This window comes from Ochotona princeps, chromosome 27 (assembly GCF_030435755.1).
Source record: "Ochotona princeps isolate mOchPri1 chromosome 27, mOchPri1.hap1, whole genome shotgun sequence".
In the NCBI taxonomy this organism is placed as follows: domain Eukaryota; kingdom Metazoa; phylum Chordata; class Mammalia; order Lagomorpha; family Ochotonidae; genus Ochotona; species Ochotona princeps.
Window position 1 is genome coordinate 15,615,289 of NC_080858.1, and position 21,956 is coordinate 15,637,244.

The 21,956-nt window shown below is 38.6% G+C and overlaps 1 protein-coding gene across 2 annotated transcripts in view; it reads right to left on the reverse strand.

The window, feature by feature from the left end:
- PTPRO (protein tyrosine phosphatase receptor type O) overlaps positions 1 to 21,956 on the reverse strand; it is a 178,473-nt gene that overhangs the window by 100,020 nt on the left and 56,497 nt on the right. The gene's annotated exons all lie outside the window — the stretch shown is intronic.

Consider the following 21,956-nt stretch of genomic DNA (forward strand, 5'->3'; position numbering starts at 1 on the left):
CAATTGAATCTGACTGGAGTGCTGGAAACTGGAGAAACTTTGTTGCAGATAGATAACATTAAGTAGGACCTACTTATTTATTTGGCAAGGGAATGGGGAAGAAGTTGAGAGCAAGAGAGAGAAAAGGGAAGCAATAGAGAGGGAGGGGCTGTGCCTTTCTCCAGTTTCACAACCAAAATATCTGCCAATAGAAGGACCAGGCTGAACTGAGGAGTCAGGAAATCAAGGCCTCCCACACAGGTAACAGGAAAACAAATACTTGATTCATCCCCCTGCTGCTTCTGCATGCATATGTTAGGAGGAAATTGAAATATGGAGCCAAGCAGGGATTTGAATCCAGGCCCTCTAATATGTGACGCAGGCACCCCAAATGTCTCAGGTGATACTCCCAACACCTGCCCCAAGATCCTTGCCAGGCAGCAAGAAGTTTAAAGAAGAGTGACACAAACAGCATGGGGGCTTCCTTCATACTTTACTCAATTTCCCCTATTGTACCATGTCAGTTTTTCATGGCGTATTTACCAAAACCAAGAAATTGGCTTCATACAATGCTATTTCTACTGTGCAAAATTAAGGTATAAAATATGATGCTTTGATATACAAATGTATAGTAGAATTATCAGATTAAGTAACTTTACATATCTGTTACCTCTCCTAATTACTTTTTTTGTAGTAATAACATGCTTTCATGGCAAATTTCAGCATTATTAATGACATCCATTACATAGTTCATTAGTCCTGCTGCCCATTAACTCTCTAAATTTATCTATTCATAGAACTGCAAGTTAGTATCTTTTGACCTATGCTCCCCTCTCTACACCTTGGTAACCACAATTACACTCTTGATGTATTCAACATTTTTTTTATTTCCATATGAGTTAATTTATGTAGTAATTGTCCTCCTATGTCTGTCTTATTTCACTTGGTAAAACATCTTCTGGATTCATCCACAGAATCATAAATACCTGGACCTCCTTTTCTTTAGGATTAGACAACATTCCTTTGCAAATACCCATGGACAGATGTGTAGGTTGTTTTCATAGCTTGACTGCTGTGAGCAATGTTGCAACAAATGAGAGTGCATGGCTCTGTGAGTAACTCATTTCATCTTCATTGGGTAGACATCCATATGAGGAATTTTTAAATCATATGCTAGTTTTGTTTCTGAGTTTTTTTGACAACTCTCCATACCGTTTTCCATATGGCTATACCAATTTACATTGCCAACACCAACTTGCAAGGACTCTGTTTTTCACACCTTTGGCAAAGCCTATTATTTCTTGATTTTTTTGGTAGTAGCCATCTGCACAGGGCAAGGTGATACAGAAAGTAGTCAACCAATGCTTGATGGGTGCCTACTGTGTAAGGGCTTTCTGTTAGTGTAAGCATTAACACATTTTCCACTTGTCACCCTCTCCATTGACATTCAAAGGTTTTTATTAGGCAGAGGAGGACAGACAAGAAAAGATGTCAAAATTGTAATGCTGAGTGGGTTCTTTTGAGTAAGATTCCATAGGGCAAACCCCTACTATTAAAACGAATTTGCTTTAAACACTGTGATTGATATACATTTGGACGTGCTAAGTAGGGGAGGTGCACACATATGCAATGCTTGGCATTTAAATATGTTGTAGACTAAAAAATGAGACATACAGCATATGTTTCATAAAACTTCTATATTGATATAATATTGCTGCAAATTTACTGCTGTGAGGTCACAGTCACCATAAGTAAGCACAACTTGAATTTTTGAAACTGATATCATTTAATCTGAATAACAACTGAGCTATTTTAACTTTTTTCTGCTAGGCAGTTCAACTGCAATTACATTACAAAGCATCATAACATTTTCTGATAAGACTGGCATGAGATTCATGACTTCTCCTAGAAAGGAAAGTCTTTTTAAAATGAACCTAATGTAAGATACTGAACCGCAAAACAGTGGAGAATGAAACTATTCATTTCAATAGCACAAGCCATTTGATATAACTCTGTATCTGTTGTTTGAAGGAAAAAAAATGCAACACAATCAAGAAACTGAAGATACTGGGTATCACCACTTTCCATTTTGGTGCAGGGAAATTGTACGGTGCAAAAGTTTGTGGCAAACTTGAGAATCTTAGATAGACCTAGCAGACCTTACCAAGAACTCATTTTCTGTCTTTAGGTCTCACACTTCTTTGTGTTATAAAGTGTGTTTTCTTATTCCTAGATTGATTTTATGCTTGTGTTGCCTTTTTCATTAAAGTCATCTTTATTTTTGCTATCCTGCTCATCAAAACAGCCTCTGTCTCAATCAAGTGAGATGAGTGAGAGTAGGTGACAAAACAGTTAAATTCACAAAACACAGCAACATTTAAAACCAAGGTGGCAAGCACTTGTTGAGCTAGATATATTACTTTTTACCCACATTATTTTTCCATTTTGTTCCCTGCAAATGGGCTGGTATTGAACAATAAGAGCTTGCTGTGGTCTCCCCAACCCCTCACTCCCAAAACCACCCATGTAGATTTTCTTAAGTACAATTTTGGAAATGAATGCTCATTATGTTTCTGTTAACTCCCTTAGCTCTGAAATCTATCAGTAAGAGCAAACCACAGTTACTGGTGAGCTTTCTAACCATGAGGCTGGACCTCTAACTAAAATCCTGGTCTCCCTAAGGGTCCCTTCTGCTCAAGGATGATTCACAAAGCAGCCTTGGAAGGTGGGAGTGCTCCTTGTGTGCCAACATGCAGTTAAGGGGGTGCTAAATGACATGTGGTAATTATCTCAGACATGAGTAATGTAGGCGTTTTGCAGGTGTTACCGTCTTGATTTATTTATTTTTTTTTCTTTTAGTGATGGGAAGTGCAACTTGGCTGGCTTTTCAGAGCTACTGAAAGTAGCCCTCTTCTCCCACACTTCCTGCCCTGTGGGCTCTATTTCAATGGTATTTGAAGTATCCGTGGATCTTCTCCTACTTTTCCTGAGGAAATAAAGGATGACTGACTCTCATCATCTTAAATCCTGCAGCAGGGGCTGCTATGGGTTCTTCACTGATACCTCTTTATTTTTCTTAGTAGACAGGAAAGAAGCCAGAAGATGTTAAGAGATATATTTTTTCTGTTTCTTATAAAAATAATATCCTTTAGCTTGATGTGAGTCTTTAGTCCCAGATGGGCAACTATACTAGCAAAACTGAGACCACAAATATAATCAAACTTACGTAACTTGAAATATAATCCCCAACAACTTAAGTAAAGGATTTGGAATTACTTATTCCTTTTCAGACTGAAGAATAATAGAAAAAAATTACTGGGAAGCACATTGCTGTTCTGTACTGTTCTAGAAAGACTGATTTTGTGTTAATGAACTATTGAAGCCCTCGGGAATTCACTATTTAAAAACATAGTGTACTAGGTTGATAAGAAATAATTTATAGAAGAGCACATTGTAGCATACTTGGTTTTAGCTGTCACTTGAAATATCTGCATCTCGAACTGGAGTGTCAGGTTGATCTGTGGTTACTTCACTTCCAATTCACATTCCTTATAATGCATCCTTTGAGGCAGCTGAAAATGGCTCAAGTGCTTGGGCCAGTGCTATCCATGTGGGGCATACAGATGAAGTCTGGCTCCTGTGGTTGGGCTGCCCCAGTCTTGGCTGTTGCATGCATTTTGGGAGAGAACCACTGGATGGAAGCTTTGCTTTCTCTGTCTCTTTTTAATCTTGCCTTTCTAATATATGGAAAATAAAAATAAACAAGAACTTTTAAAAAATGGTTAATTTATAAACACACAAGAATCTGGTTACTCCAGATCAACTCCTCTCAGAAATTGTGAATCAGGGGAAGAACAAAAACGATGTGACTATTGACTTGGGAAATATTAGGAAACAAGAAAAATGGATGCACCTAAAGAAGCATTTTAAGCAGAGATTGATACACTGGCAACTTATTTATGAAGAAACTACATCCAGCTTCAGCCACATGCCAAAGGACAACAGATTAATATTCCATACAGCATGTAAAATAGCATCAGCGTTGACACTAATAAATAACTTCTATTTAGAAGAATGACAAAATGCTAACCAGACAGCTCATGAATGATGCATCATGTCTGTTAGTCATGCAAAAATTGTGTGTAGTTATAGTTCTCAATATGCATGAAAATTTTGTTTTATGAAACTATTTAAATAGCAGCATGTCGTGACTATTATTTAAATTAATAATTTCACATATTACTGCAAGTTCTATCATGTTTTTCATAGTTGCAACTATTCCTACCCTGTGGTAGTTCGGAAAGCCTGACATCCCATTCCCATCTTCTGCCTACAGATCATCATTACAGAGCTGCCTCAGAACCTACAGTGACTCGACAAGATGATCTGGTCTCTTCATGCACAGCAGTTGAGGGACAGAGAAACTGAGACACTGTTGTCTTTGGCAACAGTACCCACAGTGACACCTGGCAGAAGTGTCTTAGAGTACAGCTGCTCATGTTTTCTCATACCAACCGCCAGTATTTTAATTGTGCAGCTTTCCTTATGATTCTTGCAACCTCAAAGGGCCAAATTTCTTTGCCATACTACCATCAATTTAAATCAAACTTCTATAGATATTGTCATATTTTCACTGCTAAAATCAGTGATACATTGAACATGCCACAGCTAAATATTTTCACATGTTCAGGTTATTTTAAGTTTCAAAGTGTTTCACAGACATTTACTTTGACTGGAAGTTGCTGCAAAGAGTCACACCAATTGTGGTCAAACTTTCTCAAAAAGCTGCCTCTGAGGTGAGTGAGTTTTGAGAAAAGGTTTACTGATTTAAAGCCAGAATTACAGAGACAGAGAGAAAGATGAGAGAGAGGGGAGAGACAGAGAGAGATCTTTCATTTACTTGCTCATTTCTTAAATGAGCACTTGAACACAGTGTCCCAGTCTGGGTCAGACAGCTTCATCCAAATCTCCCATGTTGGTTCCAGGGGTCTGAACACCTGGCCCATCTTCTACTGCTTTGCCTAGGCTATTGACAGGGAACAGGATCAAAGTGGAGGAATGTGGCCAGTGTAATGCCTCAATTGGCTAGTTCTCTGCCTTATGCACCAGCATTCTATATGGGCAATGGTTCACATCCTAGCTATTCCACTTCCCATCCAGCTCTCTGCTTAAGGCCTGGGAAAGCAGCAAAGGATAGCCCAAAATCTTGGGCTCCTCTTTCTGTGTGGCAGATCAGGAAGAAGCTTCTGGCTCCAGGTATTTGAGGAGGGAACCAGCAAATGGAAGATCTTTTTGTGTCTCCTTTTCTCTGTAAATCTGCCTTCCTAATAAAAATAAATAAATCTTTCAAAAAAAGTGTAAAACAGCCAGGACTTGAACCATATGGGATGGTGATGTCTGAGGAACAACTTAATACTCCATGTCACAATGCCAGTCTGCAGATGAGTAATTTTCTAAAGTGGCTTGCTGTTTCACTAAATATAAGCAATACATGCAAAAATGTGGGGGAAATCCATTATATCATCTTCAAATCATGTTGCATGCTCAAATTGATTTGTAGATTAATTTGACTTGTAGATTTTTTGTCTCTTTCAGCAAATACCGATGTTTACTACTTTGCCATTCACCTTCAAAAAAAATTTATAAAACATTTGCTTGGTTTTAGTTTATCTATACTTATGTGAGTAAGACATCATCAAACTGAATTTATTTTTGTTAGTATTTTGTTGTGTATCGATCAAATGTAAATTACTGAATAGGTACCGGCATGTATCTTAAAATTTGAGGTGAAATGGAAAAGTAATTAGTTTGAACCTCAAATATTTGACATGGATCTAAATTTGCCTTCATGTCACTCAGAGAGCAAGTATATATTTACCAAAACATGAGAAGGTTTTGGAGTAAAATTCTTTGATACATTCCTATTACACTGAAGATGAATGACTTGCAATCTTCATGTATCCTGTCTTACATCCCATATCATTTTTAAAAGATTTATTTTATTTATTTTTTATTGCAAAGTCAGATATATAGAGAGGAGGAGAGACAGAGAGGAAGATCTTCCATCCGATGATTCACCCCCCAAGTGTCCTCAATTATTGGTACTGTGCTGATCCGAAGCCAGGTGCCAGGAACTTCTTTCCAGGTCTCCCACGTGGGTGCAGGGTTCCAAGGCTTTGGGTTATCCTTGACTGCCTTCCCAGGCCACAAGCAGGGAGCTGGATGGGAAGTGGGGCCTCCAGGAATAGAAATGGCGCCCATATGGGATCCTGGTGTGTTGCTAGACCACCATGCCAGGCCCTATCCCACATAATTTTAACCTTGACAGCATTTTCAATTCAGAAGCATTTTCAATGGAAAAGTTATAAAATGTGGGATTCAGAATGTACAACATTTGAATTTCCAGGAAAACAAGGGAAAAAGGACTATAACTTTTTTTTCTAGTTTTCATAAGGATTTGTTTATTTGAAAAGCAGTGTTATAGAGGGAAAGATAAGAAAAGAGATCTTCCAATCACTGGTGTAATTCCCAGGTAGTCACAGTGATCAGGATTAGGCCAGGCCAAAGTCAGGAGCCAGGAGCTGCATCTAGGTCTCCCATGAGGGTGGCTGGAACCCGAATTGCATCATCATCCCAGGCACACTAGCAGGAAGCTGGATTGGAAATGGAGCAGACAGGAGTTGAACTGGCACACATATGGGATGCTGACATGATACCAGCAGCTTAACTCATAGCACCCCACCACTGGCCTTATTTTGTTGTTGTTGTTGTTGTTTTATCATGTGAGCATGATCACCTCTGATCCAGCTCCCTGCTTATAGCCTGAGAAAGCAACAATGGTTAGCTTAAGTCCTGGGAGCCATCCACCCATGTGGGAGACCTGGAAGAAGCTGCAGGCTCCTAGCCTTTGATCAACTCAGCTCTGGCCTTTGCAGCCATTTGGGGAATGAAGCAGTGGATTGCAGATCTTTTCCCCTCTTCCTCTCTTTTTCACTATCTCTCCTTGTCTCTGCAATTCTGCCTTTCAAATGAAAATAAAATAAATCTCTAACAATGAAAATATTATAATAAGAATACTCCATTCAGAAAATCAGAGTTAGCAAATAAAATATGTACAATTAGGATACAGGTTTTGTTGTTTATCTGCAATTAAACAGGGTGTTAGCGGTCGTAACTTCGAGTCCACATACATTTAAAGCAAATGTGAATGAAATGTAGAAACTTCAAAAAGAATGAGTATTGTAAAAGCTGACAAGGGCGAGGCTGGATACAGAAAGAAAGAAAAGAAAGAAAGAAAGAAGAAAAGAACGAAAAGAAAGGAAGAAAGAAAGAAAGAAAGAAAGAAAGAAAGAAAGAAAGAAAGAAAGAAAGACCTGACAAGAAAGGAAGGATCTTAACCAGCCTTTTATGAAACACAGCACTCTATGGTGGCAAAGACGTTTGAATGTTCTGAGAACAAAGGATTGAAAACTGAAATCACTGACAAGTATCATTTAAATGTGAGAGTGAAACAGCTACTGTGTAAATACAAACCACACTCCCGTGCAAGATCAATTTAAATGATGAAACATAGAAAGCAGTTTAATTAAATGCAAGAATTAGAAAATTAGGGATATTAACAGCCATAGTTTTTCATTATGCTTTCATAAAAACAGAGTAACATACACGAAGACCTTAATAAATAGAAAAGTATCCTATTCTGGTATGGAAAATATAAAAATTTTGTTGACATTGGCTTTCTTCAAATTAATTTGACTTATAATTCTAAGTCGAATTCACACGTCCCCTAAAAATGTTTTATAGCTTAATAAGCATATTCCAAACGTTTTTGCAATATATAAGCAAATGAGAACAGTGATAAATATTTGAAAAACAGAAGCACTTTAATATTTACCAGCATTAATGCTATAAAGCAACAGCAGTTAGAACAATCAATGTATTAGTGAAACGAAGGACAAACTGAATAATGAAACACAATCAAAAGTACAAAGGAAGTCATATGTATGTGGAGACCTTGTTTAGAACAAATTTATAATTTCAAATCAATGAGGGAAGCAATGTTTAATATAATAAATGATACAATCTTTGAGAGGAAATACATTCCTAAATGAAATCATGCAGAAGAAGAAACTGTAGATTGCTTAAAGTTCTAAATAGTTACAGAACTACAAATTTTTAAAAGAACGTCTTGGAGGCTATTTTTTGCAATCTCTGAACTGGGCAAGACTTGGCTTTAAACAGGTATAAGACACAGACACTGTAAGGAAACAGCAGTGAAGCTCCAAAGGAAACTAATCAGCAGACTCAAAGCAGGGCTGTGTGGAATTTCCTGGGTTCTCGTCAACTAACCAGGTGGAGCAGGGCAAGCTGTGTAACACCCAACATATGAGCAAACCTCAATTTCCTCACTCAAATTTTAGAGAATGATACTTTTCCCATAAGATGTCTACAAAGGTTGACGTGTTAATATTTATAAAGCACTCAGAAAACATACATAAGTAAAATTTAAAATAAAACCAACCAAACACTATAGATGCATAATAAAAACACATACAAAAATAACAAAGAATGACTACTTGTGTTTGCAAAGAACTCCTAAAATTCAGAAAGCAAAATATAAGAAAAATGGATTGGAGGTATAAGTTGATAAATCATAGAACACAGAAATCCAAGCTGCTCAGCATCACTGCCCAACAATTGAGAAAACATAAATTTAAGCAGCCATGAATTAATTCCAGTGTTGTAAAGACATTTATTTATTTTGTTTTTTGATATGTAATAGATGGGTAGAAAAAAACATGGTACAAATACATAGCACAAGCTAATTCAGCCAGAAAAAAAGCATGAAGTGATAACATGAACTGACTGGAGGATACTGTTAAGTGAGATATGTCAGAAACAACAGAAATAGAAGTCAGCTTTAAGCAGGAAGAGCCTGAGCTGTGGCAGCAAGTGTCTGGGTGAGTGGATAAACTAGAGTGGACTCTGTCAGCCAACGGACCTTGGAAGGGTTTCCTCAACCCTGGAGCAGCAAAACCAACAGCTTCTCAGACAAAACAATCTATCAAAACCATTCAAGCAATATCCTCAGCACAGTCTTCTCCACATTCTGGTTTCTAAGATGACATCAAGTGGCATCCTCCATCCCCAGGTGCTGATGTAGTTTGGCAGCTGGGGGCAGCCCTCTACCTTCCCCTCACCCATCACCCCCAGATACAAGAGAAAAGGAAAGAAAGCGATAACTGGAATCATTTGACCCGCCCACCTTCCTCCATACCCTCACTCTCCCCACCTTATTCACTGGTCTTCATGGACCTGCATTCTTGTCAAGTAGGTAAACAACATCAAAAATGAAATTTAAAAAATATATATGTAGATAGATAGATAAATATAGATATAGATATATAAAAGAAGCAAGAATCTGATGCATGAGGGAGGAGATAACACCTGTTGAGTCTCCAGGTGGAGGCCATCTTCACATCTCACTCAAAGGCCTGCACAGTAAGGCCTAGCTCACCACTGAGTCCTCTTGTTCTCACATCCAGCCCCTGAGCACTCCTTAACGTCTGCTACGATCCTCTCTTCTTCACCTAGGAATGCCCTTTTGATCCCTCGATATCTTCCTTACCCTCTCAGAACAGATAAAGACCTTTTTTTTTTAATCATACAGCTAGGTTTTGTTTCATGGCACTTGCCATCTCCTGATTTGGGTTATCATCCTCTGTGCATAGTATCTTTTTCAAAAGACTTTAAGTGCATTTAGGATCAAGGACATCATTTTATTTCTCTAAGACCAGCATGTGGTAGAGGCACAATTAATCTTTGTGAACGCTGAATATTTTGAAATACAACCTGTTGATTTTCACTGACTCCAGTCATTAGCAATTCTATCAGAGCTCAGAAAACGATGCCCAAGGTGGAGTCCAAACAGGCAATAGACACAGAATGCTCTCTGACCTGCACCTGAGTTCCTGTTGGTATTGTTGACCTGGATTTTGTTTTAGAGGTGTGAGCTCTGATCATCTTTTATTATGGCCAGGAATCACACTCCTAACCCTACAGATCTTTTCTTAACATTAATGCCAACGGGAAATTATCACTTAAAATATTTCAATTTCCCTGCTCCTGTGCAAAGCCTTTTCAAAAAACTACCTTGTCTAACGTGTTGAGTTTTGAGTATTCTATGAATGCAAGGTTTAAATTGGTATGTATTGCATATAAATAAACTTAATACATGTTGCTGAAAAGCTAATTCATGTGCTGCACTTCGTATTTTAGCAACATGTATTTGAGACTATTCCATTGTAAATGTGAAGGTCTGGAAAAATGATGGTGATTGGAGATGCTGTCCAGCAAGCTTAAAAGCTCATTTTAAGAGGTTAATGAATTCTCTTTGGATGGCTAGACTCTTCTTTTAAGTGTGCCCTTTAAATACTCAGCTTCAGAAATGTGAAAGCAAAAAGACAGAATGAACCATGACATCATCTCTCACCATCAGTATTTGTGACAGATTCTGAGTCATTCAAATGGATCAGGGAAGTCATGGACTATTGACAGGCAGAAGCAATAGTTGGAGGTGAATCTATGATGAGCCTGTGATAATCCTACTTGATGCTCTCAGCATGATGTTGAAAATGAAGAAGCAACTCTGAAGCTGAGTAAGCCTGAAATGGCATCACACCAACATAGAAACAAAAATCTAGGCTTCCCAAATTCTGATATAGATCTGATTGGATTAGTACATACCTATTTATTTTAATGCTTGACCAATGAGTAAAATTAGATTTATATATAGAATATTAAACAACAGCTAATTGCTGGAAAATGTGTAAGTCATGAATAATGTCTAACTTTTTGTTGTCCGTTATACACTCTGTCATAAAAGAGGCTTTTTCCCCACTTGGGTTTTTATTTCTGTAACAATGTCTTATCAAACATGGAAGACATTTGCTATTATAAGCTATTTCATGTTTTACTAGTTTATTTCTTCCATCAAGACTATGAAAAAATACATTTAAAGGATTATTACTGGGAGTGGGCGTTGGCATGCAGCTTAGTCACTCCTGGGGATGCCTGGATTTCTGTTCTTACTCTGCTTGCTGCCAATGCACACTGCAGAGGCAGCAGGTACAGCTCAAGCTGTTGGGTCCTACCACCCATCTGGGCGACCTGGATTGTTTCTAACTGCTGGATTTGATCTTGTGCAGCACAGAATATTGATGGTTTCTCTCCTGTTTAAATAAACAAAACTAATTCTTTAAAAATATAGCGCACAAGAACAATAATAAATGTACTTAAAAAGAAATTTCTAGGTAATCTCAGAGAGTCATTAGTCCAGCCAACTTTGCTTAAACAAGAGGAATCTGAAGCCCAGACAGAGTAAGCAGTCAGCCAAGACCTGAGTCAAGGGCTCAGCCCTGCTGTCTCCTAGCCTGGGACGCTTTCTACTGTGACCCTGTTTTCCCTCTTCTTTGCGTCAGTTCTTCTAAAACACATTCTCTTGTGGAGCATGTAGTATTTTCTCTTTCTCGTCTTCCTCTTAAAAAGTTAAATAAATGCTCTCTGCATACTAATATGAACAATTTACTGGAATGTCAGGAGACAGAAAGTCCAACGGAATGGACAATAGTTAAGACTTGATGAATAAATCTTTGTTATATGGAGAAGAAAACTCTCTGCTCTTATGAGATGTGGGATTCACATCTGCAATGCACATCTCCCCAAATAATGTGGATACTTTTTGTTGCCTTTGATTATAATCACTAAATATTTATCATCTTTAAATATTTAACATATTAATGCCCAGTCTCTTAACTTATAGTAGCAACTATTTTTTTAAGATTTATTTCATTTTTATTTGAAAGTCAAATATATAGAGAGGAGCAGAGACAGAGAGGAATATCTTCCGTCCAATGATTCACTCCCCAACTGACCACAATGGCCGGTACTGCACCAATCCGAAGCCAGGAGCCAGGAACTTCTTCCATGTCTCCCACATAGGTGCAGAGTCCCAAGGCTTTGGACTGTCCTTGACTGCTTTCCCAGGCCACAATCAGGGGGCTGGATGGGAAGTGGAGCTGCCAGGATTAGAACTGGCACCCATTTGAGATTCCTTCGTGTTCAAAGTGAGGACTTTAGCTGCTAGGCCACGGCTCCAGGCCCAAATATTTCTTATTTATTATATTATGTACATAAACAGGAAACAGGCAGAGCTTGTTGGAATTATTCACTAATGAGATGAGCCTGAAAACCTGCACTTGCCTCATTACAATATTATTCCATTGCAACCCTGTGTTTTACACAAGTTCCATAACATTTCTAAGCCACAAGTTGCTCCCTGAAAAAAATGAGAATGCCACTGTTCGGGGTGTGAAATCTAAGCACTCTAACAAGATATGGCATCCCAACAGACATTTTTACTCCTTTGCCAAATGCTTTCCCCAGGATTTAAATCTTAAGGATCCATCAACACAGACATGAACTGGTCAAGAAACATGATCAAGTGGGAACAAGGTGATGTCTGAGCTGAATTTCCATAAGTTAATGGGTATTGTCCAGTGGAATCCCATTCTAGCAGAGTGGAAGAGGCTCGTCCATAATGCAAAGTTCGGTGCTGCAATCCAACACCGGTGGTTACAATGAGAGTGGATTAGTTGTGAAGTGGTAAGTATGAGGGCAGAACAAGACTCTATCATGCAGGAGGTGGTGAGGACAAGCTATGGACCTGGGGTCCTGTTACAAACATTATGAAGCAATCATTATCTTGTTATAAATACGAAAGTGACAATATTAGACATCAAAGTGGTCATGAAGAGTTGAAGTCAGAGTAGAAAATAACCTTTGCATCACTGATTCAATTTCTTTGTTGCATGCAAGATTTGCGTGCCTCTCTATTGATTTTGATGAATTGCACTCCGTGTTCGAATTACCTTTTCTATGAAATAGAACAGCTTTTGCTTTCTTCTACTTTTTCTCTCTTCTGGACAGAGTGTCTACTTCAATGCTATGATCACATAGGGCATTTTTTTTGCATGTCATTCATCGGATGAATTTCTTACTGTAATCTGTTTATTAATTAAATATTTTACACAGGTCAGATTTTGAGATTACCACTGTTTTGTGGTAGAAATGGCTTCGAGTGTGAATCTGAATTATTGGGAAAAATAACTTGGTTTTAACATCACCTAGGTATTTAGCTACACTTCTGTTACTTAAAGAAAATACTTATTTCCAGTACCCTGGAAAGGAGGAATGTGTAGAGCTTCATCCTCTGGTATGTACTTTCTTCTGACACTTTTTAAATGATGGTTTTAATGGGTAGATTGACCACTAAACTGACCTTCCCCCAGAACCTCTGAGTTTGAAAAATTAGCTCACATCAATTAACTTCTCTTCCCCACCATTACTGGAATATCTTAAAGAGGATCCAGGAATTTGCTGGCATGACTGAAGGTAACAGAATTCTCCCAACAAGTACATGAATATTTGCTAAAAACTACAGCTAATCTGGGCCTGTTCCTTTTCTCCTTAAGACTTACCATTGTTCTTTCCAAACTGCATCTACCCCCTCCGAATTTCAGGTCAATTTGATCTCCTTAGAACCTTCCTCATCGTTTGTAATGCATGTGTAACTGATTTTCCAAAACTATTTCTGCAAAAAACCCTTGCAGGAATAACCAATTATATCAATTCCTCAGGAAGCTCATGAATCTAAGTCAGAAGAAAGCCAACCAATAAGAGGGAGAGGAGTTGATCAAGGAAGTCCATTCATTCTACACACATTGAAGGTCATCTCTGTATCTTGTAAGGGGGATCTAGCAGTGAACACAATAGACATCGTGGAGTTTACAGAGTAGGTAATTAATAATGATTAATGAAGAGTGTGCAATGACTATTTTTTTTTATTTTATTGGAAGGGCAAGAAACAGAACTTTTATTTGCTGCCTCACTTCCCAAATGGCTGCAATAGCTAAAGAAGGGCCAGGCTGAGATCGGGAGCCAAGCGCTCAATCGGATCTCCTGTGTGGGTGGCAGGGCCCCCAACTGAACCTCCAAAGGTATCAGAAAGCTGGAATCAGAAGCAGAGCTGATGTTAAACTCAGCTCTCCAGCATGGAATGCAGGCATCCCAATCAGTGCTACATACACGCCACTGGAGTGATTAAAGCAGTCACACCATACAAACAGAGATACTCTCTACCTTTAATCTATGTGTGTGCTCCTTACATTTTATGTATACAAAGTAAGCAGTGTTGCCTTAATGAATATCAGTGTCCTTCTTTGTTCAATGAACAAGCTTTATTAGAACATAGCAACTGAAATTGAGAATGACTGTAAGGATGCAGGTGATTTATATTTTGACACAAGCTCCTTATCTCATCACACATATTCTAAACTAGGTCCTTGTCTTGCTGCAGACTCATTACAAACAACACACAGGGGAGACACTGCACCGATTCGGCCATCCTGTCTTGCGTCACCAAGTCTGTAATTTGAACCTAGGTGTAAGAAAACACTCAATCTTAGTATTGAAAGCTATGGTGGTGTTAAAGACTCTGAGTAGACTTCGGGTGCAGTCATGAGAATTTAGAACAGACCCACACTGAGATCTTCCTGCAATCCTATGGTTAAACTCTATCAATAGTTTCTTTGTGACAAGGAACTGCAGTGTGATCAAATGTACTGTGTATTCATCACGTAGCTTCTCAGACATAACATGCATAAGAGCCGTTGCAGAACTCATTATTAAAAATTCAGATTCTGGGGCCCGGCGCAGTAGCTTAGCAGCTAAAGTCCTCGCCTTGCACTCACTGGGATCCCATATGGGCACCGGTTCTAATCCCACCAACCCCACTTCCTATCCAGCTCTCTGATTGTGGCCTGAGAAAGCAGTCAAGGATGCGCCAAAGCCTGGGGACCCTGCACCCGTGCAGGAGACCTGGAAGAGGCTCTAGGCTCCTGACTTTGGATCGGCGCAGCTCCAGCCATTGTAGCTGCTTGGGGAATGAATCAACAGATGGAAGATTTTCTTCTCTGTGTCTCCTCCTCTCTGTATATCTGACTTTCCAATAAAAATAAATAAAATTTCTTTTTTTCTTAAATTCAGATTCTTACATAGTAAGTCTTGTGTAGTTCCCAGTTTCTACATTTCTAGCAAGCTTCTAGTCCTTCTAATTCTTGGGTTTAACATTCCTGTATCAACATATCAGAAGTTCATAGGTAACATTGGCAGATTTCATCCTTATTTCTGTTACAGTCTTATATTTGCATAAGTATTTGTGAAATATACTTAAAATTTATTTACATATTTGAAAAACAGAGCAACAAAGAGAAAAAGAGAGAGAAGACAGAGACCTTTCATTCATAGTTCAGAACCCTCAAATGACTGCAAAAGCTAGGACTGGGCCAGGCTGAGTGCAGAAATCCCAGGACCAGAATCAGTCCTCTGAGAGGACTGCGAATAACAGCTTAACCCACTGCACCACAACATCTGCTGCTTCCACAAATACCATTAATTTTATTATTAGTACTCAGTACATGTGGATGCAGCTGGACTGTTCAGACAGTTTGCCACAATTATGCATAGATATTTCTTCAAACGTAATACTTCCATTTCCAAACAACATTCAAAAAACAGCTAATTCTTTGCAAATTTGTTTACATATATAGTCAACAGAAAGAATACTAAATTTATCCCACCTCACAGAAATCCTACTTGATATACAGAGTAAGGCAGAGGAGATAAATTTGACAGTGACAATTTGCCTATGAATTTGGCTTACCTTTTTGGGGTCATTTATTATCATTTTGTTTTAAGGCAGAGAGACAGAAACAGACAGGCTGGTGTCTCCCATTTGCTGGTTAACGCCCTAATGCCCAGAACAGCCAGGACTGAGTCAGACCAAAGCTGGGAGTGAGGAATTCCATCTGGATCTCCCATGTGGGCGGCAGGGATTCAAGTACTTAGCCCATCATCTGCAGTTTCCAGGGTACAGAGTAACATCATAAAATCATGGATCAAATTCATAGTAGACAAGACTCAAAGCAGGCACTTGGATATGGGATGCAGGTGTCCCAGGCGGCAATTTACCTGCTGCACTGAACACCTGCCGCTATTTCAACTTTCTTGAAGGAAATGCAGATTAGCTGGAACAGAGCAAAGATGTAGTTAGGGCATTTTGCCTTAGGGCAGCTGGATGGACCAGAAAAGAAAACAACCCGGTTTATTAATATTTTCCAAAAACACTGTTTTCACCTGAAGGATGCATGGAGGTTCTCCCTGAATTCCATCTCTCAGGATTCTTTCTTATCCTCTCCTTCTTAATTAGACTGGCCCCTCATCATTTCCCTCAGTAGGATAAACATGCACGACACACTTTCTAGATGCCAGTCAGTGGAATTTTGAGCTTGGTAGATTTGAGGCTTACTCCTAAAGAAACTAATGGACAGTAGTGGTCTCCCACTTTCTGCAGAAACATTGTGGGTTTGAAAAAAAATTCAGGTAAATTCAGATCACTTTAATCTTCAAAATCAAGTATAAAGCTGGGAATGGCAGATTGCTCAGTAATGATATTAAGTGATTATACTTCCTTTTCCAATGAAAAAGAGATCCCATGCATTTTTTTCTGCCTTTGTGCTTTTTAAAATAAGATGCTAATCGATGCTTTCTTGGTTTTATAACAGCTATTCAGACAACTAGGTTTTCAGGCCAAAGTAAGTGTGAAGGAGAGATGCTATGCACACGGCAACTTGTAATTGTGACTGAAGCAGCTAAATGAAAATTGGAAATAAATATGGTCAGAAAGATAATCAAACCGTGATGACTCATACAAGGACATTCAACAGGAAGGGCACACCCCCACAGAACAGATAGATATGGAAGTGCTTAATTTAACAAACATCAAATGAAGCCGACTTTATGCACAGAACTAAGGACAAAAGAATGAAGGAGAAAGATGTTTTAAGCCAAGGTACAACCCTGGATTCTGACTGAGCAATAGCATCAGTTGAGGATCTGCTGGATGAGGGCTCTGTGCTGGGAGAACTCAGGCTTCCAAAATCCTTTGCTACTCAAGATTTGATCTACGTAACCGAGGGAGTTTGTGCAAAACGAATTTAAATCTTCATTTCAACAATTTCCTCAAATGTTTGGAACATCTTTCACGTATGCTTTAAACACTCGTCTAATGCAAACAGACAAATGTGTCCTATATAAATGTCATTACATATTAAATTGCTTAAGGAAATCACTATTTTCTTAAGGGACCCAGGAGATTCTTACGAATAGACAAACCTGCTAAACACTGAACTTTATAACTATCTGTCCAAATCAGATTTGTGAAGATTGTTATTTCCCTGCTAATAACCTAGTAACTTCTATTTTTGTTTTTTGCTTTTTAGGTAAATAGAAATGTTTGTTTAGCAGAGTGAAACTTCATGTTAATTTTCTCTGTTTCATCTGAAGTCAGGAGTTCTCAAGTTTATCTTTTAGCTATGAAAATCTTTGCACAAATGATGTATTTTTTTCATTTAAAATATTTCAGTGTTTTTTAAAATTTCAAATATCAAAATGAACTTGACTTTAAAATACGTAAATGTATTTTTAAAGGATCTGTTTATCTATCCTAAAGGCAGAGTGACAGAGAAGGAAAGGGAGAGATTCTGCCCATCGGTTCAACCCCCAAATGGACACAGCAGCCAGATGTAGGTCAGACCAAAGGCAAGGGCCAGGAAATCCATCCTGGCCTCCTTACCTGAGTGACAGAGACCCATACATTGAGATTACAGTATCACAAGCAGCAGCTAAACTCTCTGTTTCACAATGTAAACTTCTAAACCAACCAACATGTGTTTTTCTACCAAGAACTGCATCCATTGGCATGCTTTTTCCTTCAGTGATAAAGGTGTTTTGTAAAATGCTTTACTGTTTTCACAAACTAACAGCTCATATTTGAAGCTGTCAATTTTTCAAGAAAATGTAAAGATCGCCAAATGTTCACTTATGAGAACATGCTAAATGAAATGTTATCTAAAAATAACTGAGATATTTATTGGAGCAATCTTGTAATGACTCACTAATTATAAATAGAATAAAAACTAGCAAAAGACTGTTGACTACAGTCTAAGTTTAAAAAGTCTTAACAGACATGCTCAGTATGTTACACATAAAGATATTTTGAGGAATAAACACATACACACTCACACACACACACACACACACACCAAAAAAGAGATACATAAAAAAAAGTCTTAACAAACAGAAAAAAATATTTTGGAGGGGTATATTCAATGACAGTTTTTTCAATGACAGTCTTTTCCAGGGAAGTACTTACTTTGTCAGTACTTTAAGAATCACATTTAGGATACTTGAAAAAAGTGGTTTACATAAAATATTTAAGATTTATATAAGATACTGGAGCTGACATTGTATGTTGATGTAAATACCTACACAATACTGGGATACGTTTAATTTTTAAAAACTGGTATCCTAAAATATAGAAAACATAAATATAATACCTTAAGAAACACTGTATGTCATTTTTCAGTGCTTTCCTCCAAACTATTTAGGCATTTCTAGAATAAAGATTGTGAAGTTTCAGCTTTATGAAAATGACTTGAGGAACAAGTTGTAATTCTCTGACACACAGGTCTGATGCGGCTGCAAGCCGTGGCCACGGCTCATCCGGCAGCCTTTGCACCAAGCCCGCTCACTGGAGCTTCAGGTGCTGCTCTTTCTCCTTCAGGAAAAATAACTGAATCATTTTTACATTGTGTAGAGCACGTTGCTTGGCCAGCACAACTCATTCTCCTACAATCTGTAGGATGACTAGACTCCGTCAAGGGAGACAATATGCTGTGTCTTGGTGGTTGAATCACAGACAAGGTGAGGATTAAACTTTCAAAATTGGTGCAGCTGTTAAAATGCTGTTTGGGATGCACACATCCCATATCCAAGTCCCTGGGTTCAAGCCCTGGTTCTGCTCAGGAATCCAGTTTCCTGCTAATGTGAACCCTGGTAGGCAGCCCAGCTGAATTTCTCTGCCTTTCAAATGAACTAATTCATTAATTAGCATTTTTAGTAAGTGATATATAGCTGCTTTCTTGCTGATTACATCAACTTTGCTTAATTTCACTTCAAGGTAGCACTTAGTGTTGCCCTTCAGGCTCTTCATTTCAGAGCTCTCAGGGGAGGGTTCCAACTTCAGGCTTCTGTTGACCATTCAGTTCAGTTGGTAAGGTTGAGTTCCCGCAGCCCCTCTGCTCTGCTTTTATCTTTCTTGTTCCCTTTGTAAGAGTCAAGTATTTGCCTAGGAGGAGCTAGGAAAGCAGATTATCCACAAAGTGAAAAATAAGACTGCTTCCTGTGAAGCAAGCTTGATTTCCTCACCAGGAAAACAACTTACCCATGCCTCTTTATTCCACTTTCACAGAAAAGAGAAGCCTAACTTTCTGGGTACCCATCATTCAGAAGTCAGGCAAATAATTAACATGGACAATATTCAGTTGTCTGGTCGTAACAACATAGGGGACACTGGGAGAGCCATCTGTATGCTGACTTTAATCAAATGGAGGTAGGGCCCGGCGGCATGGTCTAGTGGCTAAAGTCCTCGCCTTGAACGTGCCGGAACCCCATATGGGCACCAGCTCTAATTCCGGCAGCTGCACTTCCCATCCAGCTCCCTGCTTGTGGCCTAGGAAAGCAGTCGAGGATGGCCCAAAGCTTTGGGACCCTGCACCCGCATAGAGACCTGGAAAGAAGTTCCTGGCTCCTGGCTTTGGATCGGCGCAGCACCGGCCGTTGAGGTCACTTGGGGAGTGAATCATCGGACGGAAGATCTTCCTCTCTGTCTCTCCTCCTCTCTGTATATCTGACTTTGTAATAAAAATAAATAAATCTTTAAAAAAAATCAACTGGAAGTAAAGCTGCATCTTAAATGACCAAACATTCTTTTGATTTTTAATGAAGTAATTTGACAATTACTGGCTGAGGTTAGCAACATTCATTATTTTTGACATACAGTTCAAGCATCTTTTGATAATAAGAAATTTCATATTTCTCATGGCAATTGATGTCCTCAGATTGCAATTTTGTGAGCTAACATTTTCTCGTTACCAAAGATACTACATCATTGTCCCTGCGATTCCTCTAGGAAACTAATTGCAGAGCATACTGAAGTCGGCTTGGTAAATTAGCTGTCAGGGACACATAATTTCTATGTGCCCTGGTTTAAACGATTATCTTTTCCATTTTGTTGTCAACAACGAGGACCAACATTAGTGGTAGAAGTCAATAATAAATCACCCTTCATTAAGGAAGTTATGATTTCCTCATCATCAGCTATTCAGAATTTCAATTCCCTGACCAGAGGAGTCTCTGTCACATTTACATTTCTGTTAGGAGGTAAATGTTACATATTTCAAAATCTCTTCCAAAAAGCAGAATAAAAAAAAGTAGTTTAAGTTTAATTTCAGGGCTGCACACCTCCTTGCAGTGCCAGCATTCCATAGAAGGGTACCTGTTTGAGTCTTGACTGCTCTGTTTCTGCTCCAGTTCCCTGCTATTGCTCTTGAAAGGCAGGGGATAATGGACCCCTGCCACCAATATGGGAGACCTAGAGAAAGACTTCTGGGTCCTGGCTTTGTCTTGAACTAGCCCTAACCTTTGCAGCCACTTGGCAGTGAACCAAAGGATGGAAGATCACTCATTTGAAGAGTGAGTAAGCACATCTAAGTGCTTGCCCTAACTTCTCTTTCTCCTCTTCTCTTTCACAGCCTTTCCAACAAATTAAATGAAAATGTTAAAAAAAATAACAATGGCATGCATATCTCATAGGTTGTGCTTATTTGATACTTTATATGTCATTGTTACATGAATTTATGTTTCTTTTACTTACATATATAAATCTCTATCCATTTTCATTATTCTTTCACTGATATTTATTAATCAAGCAATCACTACCATCAGGTTCACCTGCTGCACTTTTCTGAACTTGCTATATACCTAGCAGTGTGTATACGTGCATACATACACACGCCTCCAAAATAATTGATAAATAAAGAAAAGCATAGAGTAGTAAATAGTCACAAAAGACAGGGTTCTTTGCGCAAGATATCAGGGCTTGAATTCAACCTTGAAAGGGAAGTAGATATAAGAGCTTAATCAGGGGGCTGGCACATTGGGCCAAATAGTTAATCCTCTCCTTTCAAGCACCAGGAACCCAGCTTCCAGCTCCCTGCTTATGACCTGAGAAAGCAATAGAGGACGGCCCACATCCTTGGGACCCTGCACCTATGTGGAGGACTTGGAAGAAGTCCAGGCTCCTAGCTTTGGATCAGCTAAGCTCTGACCACTGCAGTCATCTTGAGAGCAAGTCAGTGAATGGAAGATCTTTCTTTCTCACTCTTCTTCTCTCTGTGAATCTGTCTTTCTAATAAAAATAAATACATTTTAAATATATATATATGTATATAGTAACAACACTTATTGAATCCATATTGCCAAACAGTGCAAGTTAAACAGCACAAGGAGGCATATATTAGACCAAGAGAAACTAACAGTGTTCTACAACACCTCTGAAAAGGAAAATAAGACACTATCTGATATTTCAATCCTCTAACTATTCTATCTTCTATCACAATGCTTACATTTCTATTCTGCATCTCAGAGATAATACTGTTAAAAAAACTTGCATGGAAACTGATTTCCACCTCGGTGAAAAAACTGTCAAGATGACGCAAATAGAGAAGCCTGCATTCCCATGACTGATCTAATCTCCAACACCACAGGCATTTGAACAAAATAGGGTATCACTGATCTTCTTCAGGGAGAAAGTCTAGATAACGGAGCTCTCCATGGAATGGTAAAGTCAAAATGACCACATTTCTCTTTTCTCTTATGGAAAAATGAGACAATGGGAAAAAAAAGAGAGAGAGAAAGAGACGGCAATCATATCTACTATCATTAAAAATGTCCTTGCA